The sequence below is a fragment of the Ahaetulla prasina genome, chromosome 6, assembly GCF_028640845.1.
Source record: "Ahaetulla prasina isolate Xishuangbanna chromosome 6, ASM2864084v1, whole genome shotgun sequence".
Taxonomy (NCBI): domain Eukaryota; kingdom Metazoa; phylum Chordata; class Lepidosauria; order Squamata; family Colubridae; genus Ahaetulla; species Ahaetulla prasina.
The window spans coordinates 49,831,154-49,837,153 of record NC_080544.1 but is presented as its reverse complement, the minus strand read 5'-3'; positions in this window follow the sequence as shown (position 1 = coordinate 49,837,153).

Below are 6,000 nucleotides of genomic sequence, written 5' to 3'. Positions count from 1 at the left end.
CCATATATCATCAATGCATTTTTGTCTGCCCACCTTTTGATTTATATATAATAGTTTAGAGAAAACCATCAATTAAAGCAAGTGGACAAATTAACTACAACCTGAAATATAATCTGACTGATAATTGTTAATAAATTTCTCCCTTCTTTCTTCTACAGTTCTCTGCATTAGATGAACTGAAGGTAAATAAGACCACAATTTGGCTGCAAGCAACCCGCATTTGGCTTCTATTAGAAAAACAAAATATATAATTCAAAACACTCATTATTTGCGGCATGCTTCAGGGCAGCTATCCAGCCCAAATGATTATATTAAACAAAATAGCAATGATGTGAATAGATGAAATAGCTCTTTAATCATTTGAGTCTAATGGACTGGCTGCTGAGCTAACTATTTTTAACTGTACAAATGTTTGATGATATGGATTCTAGAAGGATCAGTCTTTGTGAATTGCAGCAACTGAGTTGTAGGTAGGGTTGATTTTCCTCCTGGGAAACTGTTCCCCAATTGTGTTTTTTTTCAAACAATAAAAATGTTACATGAAGCTAATAGCCACACGATTATCATCTGTCCTACTCATTCATCTCCTGTATTAAAGTGTGGTTGCAGAATTATTGGTAGATTTCTTATCACTGTATGAAGGTGCTTCATGTAAAGGTGCTTTTATTTGGGGATGTATCCTGCAGTAATGGCTTTGGACAGCAAACTCCAGGGGAAAATGCCACACCTGGGAAGCATTTAGACTTGTAGCTGCTCCCTACCATGTCAACTCCTTTTGCTAGTGGAAGGAACTGAAGTCCTGAAACATCATGAAGACCAGGTCAAATCCAGAATGTACCATCACCGCTCACAGAATTCCATCCAAAGGAGTCCATAGTGCTAAATTTAGATAACAGCTTACAAAATGGTTGCTTATCTGAATTTTTGCAGTCCAAGGGGATGCATAAGCGCACCAGGGTGCCTATCGTCCCTGTCCTAATGTTTTCTTTTATTCATACCCTTTACATGTGTTTATAATTATGTTTACACTTGTATCTGTCATAAAATACATGCTTGATGAAAATAAATAAATAAAATAAATAAGTAAAAAGAACTGTTCCAGGACCAAATTAGTTTTTCTGTTAATTAATCATTTAAGCCTGCACAAATGGCTTGAATGATCATATAGTTAAGGGTTGCACTTTCTGTTTTATCATTATTGTTTTATTATCAATGGTTTTCATTTTGTTTCACTGGTGGGTTTATTTTTTTAAACTTTTATTTATTTATTTCGGTCTCCATATTAATAACCATTAGCCAACATCAAAACTACGATTCCTAAAAAGCAGATTGAACTGTATTGTAGCCTCAGGGCTGATTGAAGTCATCTTGGTGCATCTGCCCTCAGCCCAAGAGTGCACGACTAAAGAGCCATCAAATTGTTTTGGTGTCTGAAGCCAAACACGCCACAAGCATTTCTCACCTTCTCAAGCAGCAACAATTGATCAAAAACTGACAACATAATTATATAACCAACCACTTTCTGCCTTTTCATTAGGTTATGCGCCTCAGGTTACTGCCTTATTTTGCCTAATGGGAATGGTGCTGAGTAACCTTACATTTTAAAAGAGATTAACAGTTCATATCCTCAACTGTCCAGTTTCTAGCTTGTCCTTGCCGTTGAGAGAGCAGTTGCTGCTAGTTGGTTTAGCTGGAGTTGGCTGGAGGTGACTAGGCAGGTCCTCTCTCCAATTGTTTGGCCATCAGAATCTTGAAGCATCCTCAACTGCTTTTCCAGAATGCTTAAAAGGAATTATCATGGAGCCATATTTTAAAGTGGCTTCTTGCATTCTTGATGATAGGTTTTCACATACTGGTATTCTTCCCAATGACCTTTTGCTTCCTTTCACTTCAATGTTTAGCATCTCTGTTCAATGTTTAAGAAAAACTCACCTGAAAACTCATGGTATAGTAGTCTGCTCCATCCTTCCTTTCTATCTAGGACCAGAGAACATATCACTATCCCCAACCATTGTTTGAAATCAGTGCAGACAAATCAAAATAATAATTCAGATAAAAGAAATAGGTTCATATGAGAAATGGGTTTTCATATCACACTGAGCTTTAATATGATTTGTTTAGGTTTAGATTGCGTGTGAATTCATATAATTTAGGGTTTATCATTGGGTGAACTAGGTTACAGTGGCATGTTGAACCTACCACAGTAAAGTATAACTCCAAGTGCACTTTTGGTTGGTAAAAATTTAACTCAAAATAAAGGCACTCCCTGTTTAGCTTACAATATTTCCCAATTATGAATAAAAGTCATAAAAACAACAGTATTAAATGTTAAATAAAAAACCTGGTTTGACAATCCTTGCCCTGACAATTAATCCAGGATTTAGAGCACAGCCAAAACTATTTTTGCTCTGGTTAAATTCTTGAGCCTCGCACCACAAATCTACTTACATTTTGACTATAGTAAGAAGCTGCCTTTGAAAAATGTCAGAAAGATCACAAACAAAAATCAGAATAAATAATCTGAACAGTGATTCTTCCCAGAAATCACTCACATTTTTGTGGCTACCTGGATTATTGTAATATATTTTGTATGATATTACACATGAAAAGTGACCAGAAACCACAGAATATGCAAAATGCTGCAGACCATTATGTTATTACAGATTATATGACCAGAATGTTGAGCCCTTGGCATCTAGTTCACTTCCAGGCAGAATATAAATTTTTAAATGTTATGCTTTAAATTACAGAGATGAGGCAAACTACAAAAAGACAAAAAGAGAGAAGAAAGAAAGAAAACTACACTAGTGCAGGGTTGGAGAAGTTCTGCTTCTCCCATAGATTTTCATTTCTTATATTCTTGGGTCACAGGAAAAACAAGGGACAAACAAAATGCCCTTTGTGCATATGCCTTCAACAAGGAAAACTAATGATCAGAAATGACAATCTAGGATGTATTACATTTGGAAGGCACTTTTAAAATAATGTACCTAGTCAAAAACTCATTCTCCGTTGCCATTGCCATGCAACAGAAAAATAATGTGAAAAACTTCACATGGGTCAAAGTCATAAAAGTTTACACACTGTCTAGTTCAGGGCTCTGCCACCTTAAACACTCAAAGAGCCATTTGGACCCATTTTCCACAGAAAACACCAGGAGCCACAAAACCTGGGTGGGCGTGGCTAAGTCAACATCACTCCCACTCAGTCACATGACACCCCCCAGTCAGTCCTACCCAGGTTTTGTGGCTCCCAGTTTTTTCTGTGGGAAATGTCTCTTTCTCTCCCCCTCCCTCCGTCTCATTTCTGTTTTTCTCTTTTTCCTCTCCCTTTCTTTCTTTCTTTCTTTCTTTCTTTCTTTCTTTCTTTCTTTCTTTCTTTCTTTCTTTCTTTCTTTCTTTCTTTTTCTTTTTTCCTTTCTCTCCTCCTTCTCTCTCTCATTCTCTTCCTCCATCATTTTCTCATTTCTCTCACTTTTTCTCTCTTTCTCTTCCCTTTTCTCTCTCTCATTCTCTTTCATGCGTGTGTGTGTGCACTCAAGTGGGATACCCTCCTGGCCTGGGATCATGGCGGTGGTGGTGACTGTGACTCCTCCTCCTGCTGCCGCCACTGCACACTTAGGTGAGTAGCCAACTGGAGCTCTTTCTTCCCTGCATTGGGCGGCAGCGGATGATCTTCCATGTTCCCCTCCTTCCTGAGCCAACACGAAGGGGACCATGGCTGGTGCTGAGCTGCCTGCGAAGGATGCGAAGCAGTCAGCCACGGACAGTGTGGAGAAAACGCTAGGGGAGCTTCAGCCTAGCGGTTCTGTGGAGAGGCTCTCACTTTCTTGGGGTGGAGAGCAGGTCACGCGACTGGGTCAGCAGGAAGCCGCAGCAGAGGGATCAAAGAGCCACATGTGGCTCTGGAGCCGTGGGTTGCTGCCACCTGGCCTAGTTGTTTTAACATTTTATTTATTCATTTCTGTGTTATCTTTTGTGCAGCTTGATCATCAAAGCTGAATCAGCTGTTAAAATAATATCCAAAAATTCAAGATAATAATAAATTAAAATACAGCAATAAAAATATCTTAACTAAAAAGCTGCATCTCTGCAGATACTTTCAAGGCAGAAAGCATGGAGGTCAAATGCAGTTGTTATGCTTTCCATAGACAGGCCTTTCACATGCTTGACAATTAAGCTTCTAAAAATAATTCATTTTTTAAAAGGTTCTCTCCTCCAGAATGTAATGCCTAAGCAGGAGAAAAATGGGAAATCAGTTCCCTTAGACAGCCATTATCTTAGCTTTATGGGATGAACATCAACACCATATTGTTTGAAAGTAATAGAAAGCAATTAGCAACTACTACAGGTCTTCCTCAGAAGCCATGATATCTCCTAGTGCCTTACCATTTAACAGCCTATTTTCTGAATTCTGCACCAATTCAAGGACTGAAAGATGCATGTAAATATACTACTGCAAGTCAGAATAAGATGCAATTATTCTTATTCTGTGTTTTTGTACTTTCTGTTTTGATCAGGGGGTCCGAGACATGCGCTTATGGAGGCGGCTGCTATCGAAAAGCAATCTGACGCTGGCAAACGCCTGGACGAAGCCAGAGCGCATGAAATGTCCACCCAAGCGGCGGAGACACTGCAAAGCCTCTCACACCAAAGGCGAGCACAAAGTCAACCCCGTGCACCAAGAAGAGATCCAGACCGAATCCGACGGTGAGGATGAGGAAGGGTCTGCCGAACCGAGAAACGCGGCAAAGAAGACCGACGAATGCGGAAGTTGCGGAGGTCAACACCAGCGCCAGCGCTGCAAGTTCAAGGACGCAACATGTCGGCGGTGCGAGAAGAAGGGGCACCTAGCCCAAGTCTGTCGAGCCCCCCAACCTTCCCGCCGAAAATTCAAATCGCCAATCAGAGCGCTGGATCGGCAAGGCGACCCGCGATTGGCTCAAACAAAAAGGCGCGGATTCAAACCAAACGACGGTGGTCATAGGCGCGCCTCAACCCGGTGGAGAAGAAGATCTTCACCAAACCCAAAATAGAAGGAGTACGGTGCCGACTCAAGTAGACACGGGTCAGCGATCACCATCATGTCCTGGGACACTTTGGCGAAGTCACTGCCGTCAGTCGCGAAGCGCCACCTGCAAACACAACGGCTACGAGTCCACGACTACCAAGGGAATCGATCCCTGTTCGAGGGACCACCTCCGTCCGAGTCGAGTACGGACCACACAAGAAGACCCTGCCCATCACGATCGTCAAGGGGACCCTGCCTAGTTTGTTGGGACTAGACTGGTTTCGTGCACTGGGCATGGGAGTGACTGGCATCTACAGAAGTGACTGTAATCTGAAAGACATGCTCATGAACGAGTTCGAAGATGTCTTCAAGGACTGCCTGGGCAAGTACAAGGGGACCCCTATTTCCTTCAACTTAGTCCCCAGGTAGCCCCATTAGGTTAAAGGCAAGGAGAGTCCTTTGCCCTCAAACCTAAAATTGACAAGGAGCTAGATAAGCTCATAAATCAGGGATTTTGGTGCCAGTCGATCACGCAAAGTGGGAGACGCCCATCGTCACCCCAGTAAAACCAGATGGGTCAATTAGAATCTGCGCTGACTACAAGGCGACGCTAAACAAAGCCTTACAGAAAAGCGCTTACCCAGTTCCCGTGGTGCAACATTTGCTGCACTCTTTGGGGCAAGGGCAAGTCTTTGCAAAGTTGGACTTGGCTCAAGCCTACCAACAACTGCCCGTAGACGCCAACACAGCAGAAGCCCAAACGATTGTAACTCACAGGGGGGCATTCAAGTGTACCCGATTACAATTTGGGGTGAGTGTGGCACCAGGGCTGTTCCAAAACTTAATGGAACGACTTCTGCAAGGGCTCCCAGGGGTAGTTCCCTACTTCGATGATGTATTAATATCAGCGGAAATGTAGAGGAATTGGGGAGCGTCTGAGAAAGGTTCTGGGCATTTTCGGTCAGCGGACTAAAGGTTAAAGTGAACAAA